The 15,373-nt window shown below is 41.2% G+C and overlaps 1 protein-coding gene across 3 annotated transcripts in view; it reads right to left on the bottom strand.

Annotated features, from left to right (window-relative positions):
- LOC140203067 (meiosis regulator and mRNA stability factor 1) overlaps nt 1-15,148 on the bottom strand; it is a 65,093-nt gene extending 49,945 nt beyond the window's left edge. For all 3 annotated transcript variants that reach the window (XM_072268821.1, XM_072268822.1, XM_072268823.1), the window contains exon 1: nt 14,990-15,148. The gene's annotated coding sequence lies outside the window, so the exon portion shown is untranslated. The remainder of the gene's footprint in view (nt 1-14,989) is intronic.
- Nucleotides 15,149-15,373: the final 225 nt, after the last annotated feature.

Here is a 15,373-nt window from a genome sequence, read left to right as displayed (position 1 = left end):
GATTGCTTTATTTACACAACATTCAGAACAACTCAAAAGGAAATACAAGCACAAATAAAATAATATATAAATACAAATTCTGATTAATTTGCACATTATGATATGGCAGAATAAAGCACATTTCAAGTAGGACAATAGAGATGCAAAATAATTCAGTAGTTTACAACGACCCTCTTACTTACTAAACATTGATTTGTCTTCTGCTCAAATGTATCTCACACACCTTAGTGATTCTAACATACAAGATTAAAGTTATGTGTTTTATATACTATATGAGGTCAAATACAATCAGCTAAATATTGATTAATTGCTGATATGAATATTTTCCAACATCTTGAAAAGTATTTCAGACTTAAAAGGATCTGGATTAGTTGGGCAGTGTGTTGATTTATGAGATATGGAATTATTGTGAAGAAATGCAAGACGATGATACATAAGGGAAATAAGACTTAAAATAACTATGTCTCTAGAAGATTTGATTGGCTCCGCTGGTTACACTGTCAACGCCTCCTGAATGTTGAGGTTCAAAACACATTAATGTCTTGAGCATATTAGCTATAGAATGTCAGAGATGCGTTGTTTTGGCTGGAACACCAAACTGCCAAAACATAATACAAAAATAGATGAAAAATACTGTAGATTGTATACGATTTGAATAACAGTTCTTCTAGTGACATGGTCAACATTTCTTCCTCAAATAATACCACCAGAACAAATTATCTGAAAAATTCATAATATATTGCTTCAGAGACCAGAATCATAATCAGGTTTATTACCATTGACAGACAGTATATGAGGTAGTGGTCAGAGGTTCTTGGACCATTCAGAAATCTGATGATGGAGCTGGAAGAAAGCAGTTTCTAAAACCTTGTGAGTCTCCTCAGATTCGTGTACTTCCTTTCTGATGGCAGTGATAAGAGGGCATGTCCTGCATTTTGAGGGCTCCCAATGATGAATGCTGCCGCCTTGAGCCAGTGCTTTTGAAGGTGTCCTCAATAGCGGGGAGGCTATGCTCATGATAGAGCTGATTGTGACTGTGATGCAATTACTCAGAATGCCATACATGGGACATCTATAGAAATTTGCTACAATCCTTAGTGGCATACCAAATCTTCTCGAACTTAAATGAAGTATAACCAGTAGTTCTACACATAGCGTCCATGCCTATAGATATATTACATATTACAATTATCTACTGGTATCCAATCAAAGTAGTAGTTCAGCATTATAATAGTAACTACTTCCAAACAGAATGTATTGGCTATTAAGTGCCTTGAAATTCTCTTACGATAATGTGCTGCATCAATAAATGTTATTGATTTTTATGCCACAAAATACTGGTCACAGATTGGCCAGCTCGCTGAAATCAGCAATATATTGGTAGTAAAAGGAAAGTCTTTTTGGATCTCACAGGTGACCTGAAATACTTTATATCTAAGTTAAGGCTTTGCAGACTTAAAAGTCATATACTACTGGTATTTATCATAAGCAACGTATCAATAAGGAGAAACGACACAGCTTGAGATTTTATTTCTTGATTTCAGCATCTGCAGTTTCTTCTGGCTCTTGAGATGATTTAATCTACATGACAACTGAAATGTGGTCTGTGTTTACTCGAAAAGAAGTAACATTCTACCTTAATAGAACATTCAAATTTGTTAAATTCTATAAACCAGTTAACAAAACTCAAGTATGTAAGAGGGAAGTTGTACAGGTTAATTTATGCAGTGGTTGGTGAATGGATGTACTAAACTATACAATTTAGTGAAAACAGATAGTTGAGAGGAAATATTAAATAAAACATTGGCTAAACATTTGAGTGAATGGAGTGACCCCGACTTGCTCAGTTATGACTTTCTGTTCCAACTAAATCTGACTGCAACTTTTAGACAAATATTTTGAACATTTTTTTTCCCTAGCCAGAATTTAGTTTTTGATCAGACATCCAAATTTATCAAACCATTATAGGATAAAGTGGGTGGCGTGGTAGAGATCCAAAGGAGGTGTAAGGTGCTCCTTCCCTCCGCTAGCCTGCAGGTCACACTTGGGCAAAGTGTACCGTTTGCTTAGCCCCCTCGATCAGGATCACGTGAAGCCATGGGAGCAGGCTTACATGGTTATATTAGCAGCTGGTGCATATCCCAATTCCTGGTTATACAACCACTGATGCCACACGGACAATCACTGAAGAGTATTGATCATGGCTGAGGTCATCCGTTTTGTAAAGACGCTACCCAGAAGGCAATGGCAAACCGTTTCTGTAGAAAAATTTGCCAGGAACAATCATGCTCAGGAGACCATGATTGCCTACATCATATGACATGGCATATAATGATGATGAACTTTCTGTAATTGATACACAAGCCTCCAGAACTATAGAACAACCGGTATTTTTTGACAAGTTTAATTGAGCCTATCACCGCAGGAGATCACTGGTTAAAACCTCAGATAACTCTGCCATGGACGGACCCAATCCTGGCTGCAAAAGTAGCTATGGGGCTGGCAACCCCTTCTTGTAATAACCCAGTGCTACAGAAACACCAACAGAAGCTCCAAAGACCTCATCCCTGGGTGGGAAAGGATCCTTGCTTCGAAGATGTATGAAGTTATGTGGTGAAAGCCAGAAGTCTGTGGAAACCACAGGGCTGATCAGCTTTCTATCATCCAGGACCACCACCAGACTGGCCCAGGACAGGGGACTCTGGCGAGCTGCTGTTGGCGACCTATCTTCCAGTAGGGTGACAGGGCTTAAGAAGAGGAAAACCTTAGATGGGATTATGTAATACTGTTGTAATATTTTTGAATTACAAAAGCATAATTATTCTTAGTTCAACTTTCAGTTGGTTACAAACTAAAGTAACAAGACATTGTTATCTGATAGTACAAAATACTTTCAAGACACCATAATGGCAAACTTTTGTAGAAAGAAACAGTCTAGCATATCAGAACAGACTGAAAAATGAAATGCATAAGTACGCTGATTAAGCTACAGCATTCGTTGTACCTCAGTGGCAGAATATGTAAGTTTGAATAGGAAAGTTGAGTTCAAAACACAAAAAGAAAAAACCTTGGCAGGTCCTCCACTAGTTAGAAAAATCTGAACCCACTACTGAGGATGCTCCTTATGAATTGTACATTAAAATTAAATAAAATTTTTAAAGAAGTTTTGAAAAGAGCAGTAGCATATTCCTCAGTATCCTGAACAACATTTATTTTTCTTGCCTATACCATGTACATACATGTTACATCAATTATTATACCTTTAGATTGCTAGTATAACCTTAGGTCGCAAAAGGCATTATATAAATGCAAATCACATTTTCGCTTTTATCCCCTCCCCCGTAGGTGCAAAGCACCACATTTCCCTATATAAAATATTTGAGATCAAGTTGATATTGCTTTTGTTCACAGTGACGTTATAAATAAACTAAAATGTTTATCTCAACTAATAACTCGTGTTTAAGCTATTTATTAGCACTTGGGATTCCTTTTTCTGGACGGCAATGATAACTGAATCAGCTATAAAATATACATATGAATATGAATTGCTGATTGTTATTTTTCTACCCAAGAGCAAATGATTAGGATTTCATTGAAAATAAACCAAGTATTAAAGCATTATTTCTAAAACAGTAACTATACAGAGAATACCCACAAAATACAATGTACACTAACTAAACATAAACATCTTAACACATCATAGCAGACTTAAAATTCGGAAATAAAAGAAAAGATACAGCTGGGAAGATGAAGAAATAAGGGAAAATGAGATTTATAAGATTGTTCTTTTGGAAGCCAGCATGGACCTGAATGGCCTCCCTCTTAGTCAGAGTGTACTAGTGACACCTCAGATAATGGTGTCACTTCTGCTGATGTACTGCTTCAGTTTCCTTGCACGTGCCAAAGATACCATGGAGTCATAGAACACTACAGCACAGAACCAGGCGCTTCGGCATTCTCGTCCGAACCGAACTATTAATATGCCTAGTCCCATCGACTTGCATCATGTGGTTGAGCAGCATGTGATTGAGCTCACTAGGAGATCAGCAATGCAGGATTAGGTGTTGTCTAATGAACCAGATATGATTAGGGATTTAAGGTAAAGGAACCCTTAGGAAACAGTGATCATAATATGACAGAATTTACCCTGCAATTTAGGAAGGAAAGGCTAAAGTCAGAAGTATCAGTATTACAGTGGAATAAAGGGAATTACAGAGGCATGAGAGAGAAGCTGGACACGAGCAGGGATGACAGCAGAGCAGCAATGGCTGAAGTTTCTGGGAGCAATACGGATTAGGCAACTGTGGCTGACAAGGGAAGTCGAATACATTGTAAAAGCAGGAGAGGTCAGAGAGCGAAAATTAGTGGGAAGTTCGAGGATTGGGAAATTTTTAAAAATCGTCAGAAGACAACTGTAAAAACACTAAGGGAAAAGATGAAATATGAAGGCAAGCAGCCAAAAATGATACCAAGTTTTTTCAGATATGTAAAGAGCAAAAGAGAGGCGAGAGTAGATACTGGACCACTGAAAAATGACGCTGGAGAAATAGTAACAGGGAACAAGGAAATGGCGGATGAACAGAATAAGTATTTTGCATCAGTCTTCAAGGTGGAAGATACTGGTAGTGTCCCTGAAGTTCGAGAGTGTCCAGGGACAGAAGTGAGTGCAGTTGCCATTACTAGAGAGATGGTGCTAGGGAAGCTGAAAGGTCTGAAGGTAGATAAGTCACCTGGACCTGATGCACCACACGCTGGGGTTCTAAAAGAGGTAGCTGAAAAGACTGGAGGCATTAGTGATGATCTTTCAAAAATCACTAGATTATGGCATTGTTCTGGGGGGGGCCGGGGCTAGAAAATTGCAAATGTCACTTCACTCTTCAAGAAGGGAGAGAGGCAGAAGGAAATTATAGGCCAGTTAGCCTGAACTCCGTGGCTGGGGAGATGTTGGGAGATGATCGTTAAGGACGTGGATTCAGGGTACATGACAAAATAGGCCTTGGTTAGCATGGTTTCCTGAAGGGGGAATCTTGCCTGATAAATCTGTTGAAATTCTTTGAAGAAATAACAAGCAGGATAGAGAAAGGAGAATTGGTGGATGTTGTGTACTTGGATTTTCAGAGGGCCTTTGACAAGGTACTGCACATGACGCTGCTACATAAAATAAGAGCCCAAGGAGTTACATGAAAGATACTAGCATGTACAGAGCATTAGCTGATTGGCAGGAGGCAAAGAGAGGGAATAAAGAGAAGGATTTTGGCCCGAAACGCTGACTGTACTCTTTTCCCAGGTGCTGCCTGGACTGCTGAGTTCCTCCAGTATTTTGTGTTTGTTGACAGACAGAACCTTTTTGGATTGGCTGCTGGTGACTAGCGGTTTTCCACAGTCTCTGTGTTGAGACTGCTTTTTACGTTGTATGTCAACAATTTGGATGATGAAATTGATGGCTTTGTGGCTAAACTTGCAGATGAGACAAAGATAGGAGGAGGAACAGAGAGTGTTGAGGAAGCAGAGAGGCTTCAGAAGGACTTAAACAGATGAGGAAAATGGGCAAAGAGATGACAGATGGAATAGTGTTGGGAAGTGTAGGGTCATGCTCTTTGGTAGAAGAAATAAAAGCATAGACTATCTTCTAAACAGGGAGGAGATTCAAAAATCTGAGGTGCATAGGGATTTGGGAGTCCTCGTACAGGATTCCCTAAAGGTTCGTCTGCAGGTTGAATTAGTGTTAAGGAAGGCAAATGCAATGTTAACATTCATTTGAAGAGGACTAGAATATAAAAGCAAGGGTGTTCTGTTGAGGCTGTACAAGGCACTGGTGAGGCCTCACTTGGGAGTATTGTGAGCAGTTTTTGGCCTGTTATTTAAGAAAGGACGTGTTGACATTGGAGAGGGTTCAGAGGAGGTTCATGAGAATGATTCTGGGAATGAAAGGGTTATCATGAGTAGCGATTGAAGGCTCTGGGCCTGTACTCACTGGAGTTTAGAAGAATGAAGAGTCATCTCATTGAAACCTATTGAATGTTGAAAAGCCTAGATAGAGCTGATGTGAAAAGGATATTTCCTATAGTGGGTGGGTCTCAGACCAGAAGGCACAGTCTCAGAATAGAGGGACATCCATTCAGAACAGATGAAGAGGAATTTCTTTAGCCAGGGAGTGGTGAATCTGTGGAATTCATTGCCACAGGTGGCTGTGGAGGCCAGGTCACTGGGTGCATTTAAGACGGAGGTTGATAGGTTCTTGATAACCCTTCTTTTGAAGAGATTCAGGGTTAACTCTCTTGTCTGCCTCAGAGCCTTCTCCATAGCAAGAGTTATTGTTGAACAAAACTCCCTTCCCCAAGGAGCTATGCTTTGAGTCTGTGGAATTCTCAGAAAACAGCTCCAATCGCTCCTTCGATTATTTATGATGCCTTGTATGAAAACTGCTGTGCTTGGATTTCTTTCAACTGGTATCTACTGTTTCAGTACCATTAGCCTCCAAATAACATGGTGTTGTTTCAACTCTTTCAACTCCTCATTCGTTAAGCTATACCCTGGAGATACAGCAGCTCTTCCATGCACTCTGCAACTCCATCCAGTTTGCTTGCGACACAAACTGGGCAATGCCACTAGTGTTAGCTCGCTTCCTCCACCCACCCCCCCCCCAACAATGCAGCTACATAACTCCAGTCACAACTTCCGCCAAACACTGTTTATACAAACAACACACATAAAAGTTGCTGGTGAACGCAGCAGGCCAGGCAGCATCTCTAGGAAGAGGTACAGTTGATGTTTTGGGCCAAGACACTTCGTCAGGACTAAATGAAAGAAGAGATAGTAAGAGATTTGAAAGTGGGAGGAGGGGGAGATAATGATAGAAGACAGGAGGGGGAGGGATGGAGCCAAGAGCTGGACAGGTGATTGGCAAAAGGGATATGACAGCATCATGGGACAGGAGGCCTAGGGAGAAAGAAAAGGTGGGGGGGGGGGGAAGCCCAGAGGATGGGCAAGGGGTATAGTGAGAGGGACAGAGGGAGAAAAAAAATGTGCATATATATATATAAATAAGTAAATACCGGAGTGTGGCTTCATCTTCACAGTAGAGGAGGTTGTGGATAGACATATCAGAATGGGAATGGGACGTGGAATTAAAATGTGTGGCCACTGGGAGATCCTCCCCCTCGTACCCTATCCGGTATTTATTTATTTATATACATACATTATTTTTCTCTCTCTCCTTTTTCTCCCTCTGTCCCTCTCACTATACCCCTTGCCCATCCTCTGGGCTCCCCCCCCCCCACCTTTTCTTTCTCCCTGGGCCTCCTGTCCCATGATCCTCTCATATCCCTTTTGCCAATCACCTGTCCAGCTCTTGGCTCCATCCCTCCCCCTCCTGTCTTCTCCTATCATTTTGGATCTCCCCCTCCCCCTCCCACTCCCACTTTCAAATCTCTTACTAGCTCTTCTTTCAGTTAGTCCTGACCAAGGGTCTTGGCCCGAAACGTCGAATGTACCTCTTCCTAGAGATGCTGCCTGGCCTGCTGCGTTCACCAGCAATTTTTATGTGTGTTGCTTGAAATTCCAGCGTCTGCAGATTTCCTCATGTTTGTGACTGTTTATACAAATGTAGGCAACTTCCATCCAGGATGCATTGAAAGTTAATAAGCACTGAAATTAGATATGCACGTAGGTCATGAGCTAGATAATAGACGTTTGTCAGAGTGTACACCAACTTATTGGAGAAGCTATCAATGATCAATGTCATGCACCAACGGTGCTTTGCGCTTAAAAGTTATTTTACTTGTGGTAACATTACAATGTTGGGCAAAAATTTGAAATAAACCACTGCTGTAAAATGATAAACCCTCCCAGATTATACACAGGTGCTCTTTAGAAAGCCCCTTCATTGCGTATGAATTTTCTGCATGATAGATTAGCAAAGACTTTGGTCAAGATCTCCTTCAATATTATCCCCTCACACCCCCAGCAGGGTTGTCAAGTGGTCTTTGGAGGCTCAAATCTTGCGCGCATGATTTTCCAGAGAGAAAAAAAAATCCCATTTGTATCGTAGAGCAGCTGCTATCTTTGAAGATGACTTTGAGTCTGGCAGGGTACCCACAGGCTGCCTGCTATCAGCATTAACAGCTTCACTGTTAATGCAAATGCCATGCAACACACTGAAGAACCATCCTCAGCTAGTGTGAATAGTTTAGTTACTGATCCTTTGTCCTCTAGTTCACGCATGTGAGTAAAGGTGCTCTTGGCTTTCTCCATGAATTTGAAGGCATGTAGTGGTATGTTTGATCTTCTACACATGCATAATCTGTCCTCCATCTTCTCCACAATCTGCTCCTTGAATTTATAAGTGTGGTTTCATACCTTGTCAGGATTCCTCAGAACTATTTGGTCAACATAACTAAATTAAAACCTTACCCTATATCTACTTTGTTCTACTGTGAATGCCTGCAAGAAAATGAATCTCAGGGTAGTATATATGCACTTTGATAATAAATTTACTTTGAACTTGGGATTCTCTAGGAAGGAAGGTTACATATTTTGACGTTTTGTATACTGTTTTGATAAATTATCAAAACCATTTGCCACATTTAAAATTTTGTTTTTATAACAACATATCAGATGCTGCAGACTCGATTCCTTCTGCAATTCCCCGATGGTAACATTCTGCAATGGTCTGTTCTATTTCATAAAGCTATGTGACTGTGGCCTAAGATCTCCGGGTTGACATTTGCAATCAATCTAAAGTTTCAAGAATCAACTGTGGAACATATGCAAAGACAACAAAATGTTACTGAATTGTCATTAGCAATATAGCAATATTGCAATGGAGCTTCATTGGCTGAGTGAACATGTTCAAGTTGTCTCTGTTCAAGAAGCAGAATGACTGATTTATTGAAAAGGTGAATTGTTGAGTTGATAACCTTAAACAAATTTATTTTTGTTTTTATATTTTTCAGACCATATATTTCCAAGCCAAAAAATGCTGTAATGAATTAGTGCTTTGCAAGGTTAGCATTAATAGTGTAATTCATTTATTACTTTACTCCTGATTTTCCTTCAATTCATTAATCAGGACATTCAAAGTTCAAAGTAAATTTATAATCAAAGTACAACATATACAACCCTGAGATTCATTTTCTTGTGGGCATGTTTAATAAATCCATAACAGATTAACAACCATAATAGAATTAATGAAAGACTGCACCAACTTGGGCATTCAACCAGCGTGCAAAAGACAACTGCGCAAATAATAATAAAAAATGATTAATAATGATAAATAAATAAACAATAAATATTGAGAACATGAGATAAGAGTCCCTGAAAGTAAGTCCATTGGTTGTGGGAACATTTCAATGATGGAGCAAGTGAAGTTACCCCCTTTGGTTCAAGAGCCTAAATGAGGAGGGGTAATAACTGTTCCCGAACCCGGTGGTTTGAATCCCTGTGGCTCCTGTACCTTCTACCTGATGGCAGTAGCGAGAAGAGAGCATAGCCCAGGTGATGGGGGTCCTGATGATGGATGCTGCTTTCCTGTGACAACGCTTCATATAGATGTGCTCAATGGTGGGGAGGGCCTTACCTGTGATGGACAGGGCCAAACCTACTCCTACTTGTAGGATTTTCTGTTTAAGGGCATTGGTGTTTCCATACCAGGTTGTGATGCAGCCAGTCAATATACTCTCTACCACACATCTATAGAAGATATCAAATACAAGTGGTGTAAGTATTATAATTATTTTTTGGCAATCTTCTGACTTCCTCATCAAATTGTTTTTTTTTGATGTACAGATTCAAAAAGAAAAACTTAAGCTCTGTAGTCTTGATCATTATTCACCTATAAACTGAGAGGAGGAATGAAGTGACGATGGTGCTCAATGGCAACTCCTTTGCTTTCATCTTCGGAAACAGCTCTATTTCTATCTTTGATGTCTTTTCTTTTCCTTTTCAAGGTTCTTTTGAAGACCCTGACCTGGAGTTACACTCTGACTTTGGCTCTTTGCGAGAATGGGATCCGCTCTCAGGGACTGACAACCAGACACTTTTTGATATCCCAGGGACATGGCCTGGAAGACTAGCATATTATCGTGGCTCTGGAGACAGGCTGATTCAAGGCCGGTGCCCCTGACTGAGGCGTCACGGAAGACCACGGAACATCAGGAGCAGTGGGTTAGCTATGTGTCCAGAGACGTGAGCTCTGGGGCCGATTCACTGGGCGCAGAGCTCGAAAAAAGCGACACAAGAGACTTTTAACATCATAAATCAGTGTCTCCCCTCTTGCTGTGAAATGAGAACACCTCTTTTTCCTTTATTAGGGAGAAAGAGAGCCTGTGGTATGTCAAATTACCCGGTTAACGAGTAGTCTTTGAGATACTGCAAGTCTGTGTCTTTATTGATGTTTTGCTACATGCTTGAGTGCTCGGTGGAGGGTGCAGACGCTTTATTGTTGACTGGAGGGGGGGCGTTGCCTTGCTGCTGCTTGTGTGTGGGAGGGGGTGCTGGGAGGTGCTTTGGGATTCTAACGTTTAACTGTCATTCATTCTTTGGGGCACTCCTCTGTTTTTGTGGATGTTTGCGAAGAAAAAGAATTGCAGTATGTATAATGTAGACATTTCTCTGATATTAAAAGTACTTATTGAACTTTAATGACATTAAAAAGATACCCTTTTACTGGTTCACATACACTTCCAATAAAAGTAAAAGAATGGTCATTGGTAGAAATAAGCCACATCAACCTCTCTTCTAAACTTAAGGGAAATTTGCAAGTTTATTTCACCTTAGTGATCAAATCTGATTATTCTCAATCTTTATACTTTGACACCAAATTAAGAAGACTGGTATCATGGTAAGTGGAAAACCAAAATAATTTTCTAGAATATCTTGCAATATAGATGCAATTTCTCAAGTCAGGAATGTGCTATTAAGGAAGTAATAGCAGGGGATATTCAGAAAATCATAAAAGGATAAGGCAGAATTGTTGACCCCAGTCAATTTGGATTGGCAACAATGTCACTTCCAAGATCTCCAAAAACACAGGTGCATCACAGGGCTGTGTGCTTAGACCCCTGCTCTACTTGCTTTACACCTATGACTGTGTGGCTAAGCACAGATCCAATACCATATTCAAGTTTCCTAATGACACCACCGTTGTGGGCCAAATCAAAGGTGATGATGAATCAGCATACAGGAGGGAAACTGAAAATTTGGCTGAGTGGTGTCCTAACAACAACCCCTCACTCAATACCAACTAGACCAAAGAACTGACTGTAGACTCCAGGAGAGGGAAACCAGAGATCCATGAGCCAGTCCTCATTGGAAGATCAAAGGTGGAGAAGATTAGCAACTTTAAATTCCTATGTGTTACTCTTTCAGGGGACCTGTCCTGAACCAGCATGTAAAGAGTCTGCAGAGATTCCTCATGATGTCTAAAACTTAAAACTTCTATAGATGTGTAGTGGAGAGCGTATTGACTGGTTGTATCACAGCCTGGAATGGAAGCACCAATGCCTTTGAACAGAAAATCCTATAAAAAGGTAGTGGATTCAGCCCAGTACATCATGGCCAAAGCCTCCCATTCATTGAGCATATCTATATGAAATGCTGCTGTAAGAAAGCAGCATTCATCGTCAGAGTTCACCACCACGCAGGCCATGCCGTTTTCTTGCTGTTGCCATCAGGTAGAAGGTACAAGAGCCTCAGGACTCGTACCACCAGGTTCAAGAACAGATTCTATCCCACAACCATAAGGTTCTTGAACAAAGGGGAGAACAACATGCACTTGCCCATTGAGACGTTCCACAACCAGTGATCTCACTTGAAGAAACACACACAAAGTGCTGGAGGAACTCAGCAGGCCAGGCAGAGTCTATAGAAAAGAATAAACAGTTGACGAAGAACTGGAGAAAAAAGATGAGAAGTCAGTGTAAGATGGTGAGGGGAGGAGAGGAAGAAATACAAGGTAGTAGGTGATAGATGAAACGGGGGGGTGGTGAGGGAAAGAGATAAAGGAGGAATCTGATAGGACAGAGGCCATCGAAGAAAGGGAAGGGGAGGAGCACTAGAGGGAGGTAATGGGCAGGTAAGGAGATAAGGTGAGAGGGGTAAATGGTAATAGGAAATGGTGAAGGAAAAGGGGGAGGCATTACTGGAAGTTCGAGAAATTGGTTCATGCCATCAAGTTGGAGACTATCCAGACGGAATATAAGATATTGCTCCTTCAACCTGAGTGTGGCCTGATCGCAGCAGTAAAAGAGGCCATGGAGTGAAATGATGGAATGGGAATGGGAAGTAGAATTAAAATGAGTGGCCACTTTTTCTGGCAGACAGTGTAGGAGCTCAGAGAAGGATTTTTTTTATCTTGTTATATCATGTTCTCAGTATTTATTGCAATTTATTCATATTTGCACTTGCACAGTTTGTTGTCTTCTGCACTTTAGTTGATTTTTCATTTATCCTGTTATAGTTACTATTCTATAGATCTTCTGAGTATGCCCACAGGACAATGAATCTCAAGGTTGTATATGGTGACTTATGTACTTTACTTTGACTTTAAAACAATATAGGTACAGTATATCAAATTTACTAATTTTAATAGAGGTCTTTGAGAAGTAACATCAAGGGTGGATGGGGGGGGGAAGGAGTGGATATTTTAAAACTCTGATAATTCAGCACTTGATTGCTGACAAATTCTGATGGTCTGGTATCTGACTCGCTCATTAGTCTGAAATATGAGCTGGGGACTAGAGTTCAAGCAGGGTCTGCAGCCAGATCCAGAGGTCTGGAGTGTGGCTGATGCCAGCTTGTGTGGGCTAGCTGTCAGGCTGGGGTCTAGGTTGGGATCCTGAACACCTAAGGACAGGAACTTTGGTAAATCTGCATTTGGAGCCAGGGTCTGGGTTATTTGTACATCTGTAGTTCCATTTAAAGTCACTGGGTTCATTGCAAAATGTATATTACTGTATTACTTTAAACAAAAATAAAACAATGTGTTTAGTTATTGATGAGATGCATCGAAATAGTCCAAAAATCCACTAGTCCAACACCACCAAAGTCTTAAGGTTACCAGATTACTGAAGATTTAATGGATTTGGATTTCTACAAAATGTTGTACAACAAAGTAAGGGTTTTTATAAGGGTAACATTATCATGGACAGAGAACTGGTTAAGTGGCAGAAAACATTAAGAACAAAGTGATCATTTTCAAAGGGGAAGATGCAACTGTCAAGAGTTCAAAAAGGCCAGTACTCTCTACAACTTGCGTTTGCAATTTAGAGAAAGGAACAAGCACTTTTTAAAATTTGCTGATAATGCAAAATAGGAAAAAACTGCAGGGACACAAAGTTTATAAATGAACGCAGATGGACTGAAGATGTCGACAGATGAAAGATATGAGGGTAAACTACATTGTTCAAAAGAACAGAGAAGCAAAATACCATGCAATCAGATTGAACACAAACACGAGGAATTCTGCAGATGCTGGAAATTCACAACACACATCAAAGTTGCTGGTGAACGCAGCAGGCCAGGCCGCATCTCTAGGAAGAGGTACAGTCGACATTTCGGGCTGAGACCCTTCGTCAGTTTACTTTTGCACTGCGTAGTTCTAAATAAATATTTGTTTTTGTTTGTAACATAATAAAATTTTGACTTGCATTGTACTGCTACCACAAAACAAATTTCAAAACATAATGTCAGTGATCATTACCTGATTCTGACTAATAATTACTGGTGTTCAGATATCACACAATAAAAACACAAATTTAGCATGAAATTAGGAAGGTACACTGCAGGAAAATGGACAAAAGTAGCGAACTCTGGTGACAACTACACAGGGATTTAGTGAGATCACACCCTAATACCTTTCTGTCTCCTTTTTAAAGGAAGGATATACTTGTCATGGGGAGTGCAGAGAAGGTTCCCTGCATTGATCCTCAGGATGATGCGGGTTTTTAGCAAATCGGATATGTATGAAGAGTTTAGAATCATGGGCGGTGATCTTATCGAAACAGATTCTGCGTAGCTTGATAGGATAGATGCTATGAGGGTGTTACTACTGATGATGAAATCAGCATTGTTTGAGGATAAAGGGTCTCAAGTTTAAGATTAAAATGAGGCCGTTTACTTTTTTTTTGCCCAAGAGTGGTATATTAATCACTGGGATGCTCTACTCGAGAGGACAGTGGATGCTGAGTCATTATGCGTACTCAAAACTGTTAAATGTGATTTTTGGACTAAAGAGGAATCAAAAGGTATAGGGAACAGGAAGGAAATTAGAATTAAGATCAACGATTTATTCGTCCACGCTGTTACTGAATAACAGCGCAGGATCAAACTTGTTCTCTGAATCACCGTTTCTAAGTACATCCTCGGAAGCAAAATTCCAACTGTGTATTTTTATTTAAAGTTTCGACTACACAATGCATTTCACAAACAGGTCAAAATTTACTTCTGAAATCCAGACTGGAGAGAAATCACTCCCCATTGGGTATAAGATGCCGTTCGAATGGAAACAACGCACAGCATCCCATAAAAACAAGATATTGTGCAGATGCTGGAAATTTGGAACAACACAGACAATGCCGGAGAAACTCAGCAAATCAGACATCTATGGAGGGGAATAGACAGTGGCCGTTTCGGGTCGAGACTCTTCATCAGGACTGAGAAGGAAGGGGTCGGCATTCCCTCAGTCAAAGCAGTAAACAAAGCGACACACGAGATGTGATCCACACCAATCCCGATGGGAGCAGGTGAGCCAAGGCAACTACATGCGGGTCCTCATGATTAAAAATATATATTATTTATTTACAGACAGATTATAGGTTATAAAACAGGCCCGCTTTCCCCTTCAGCCACTGATCAAACCGAAAGTACAAGCATTGACGCAGATGCATTTTGTTCCTTCGCCCTCCGCCCCGAATAAAACGCCTAACTGGCGGGCGGGCGGGCGGACGGCGAATGCTGGGTGACTTGGCCTGGCCCCGGCGGGGATCGGTACCTGGTTCAGCCGCCGCACATTCTCCGGCCGCGCCACCCGCTCCGCTCCGGACGCTGCTCGCGCTCCCCGCTCGATCTCGGCTCCCCGCACACACCGCCGCAAAGGCGCGCTCTGTCGTAAAAGGAGCGCGCTTCCGCCTCGCCGGGGTTTCTCGAGCGGACCGGCAGGGGCGCCGGCCGCGGAGAGCGGGAGTGCGCTCGGATTGCGGAAGGCGTCTGTGTTGAAACCAGCGACAGAATGCTGTCGCGGACGGCTTAGTTAGGTAATGAGTCACTCCCTAGATGTAGTTAGTTCGGAATGGGCGAGCGAGGCTGTGTCGGACCGGTTGGTTAGGTAACTTCTGCGATAACCAGTGGTGGTATTTTTCCAATGCCTCCCGCAGGT

Source organism: Mobula birostris, chromosome 9 (genome assembly GCF_030028105.1).
Source record: "Mobula birostris isolate sMobBir1 chromosome 9, sMobBir1.hap1, whole genome shotgun sequence".
In the NCBI taxonomy this organism is placed as follows: domain Eukaryota; kingdom Metazoa; phylum Chordata; class Chondrichthyes; order Myliobatiformes; family Myliobatidae; genus Mobula; species Mobula birostris.
This window is presented reverse-complemented; position numbering and strand designations above follow the sequence as displayed.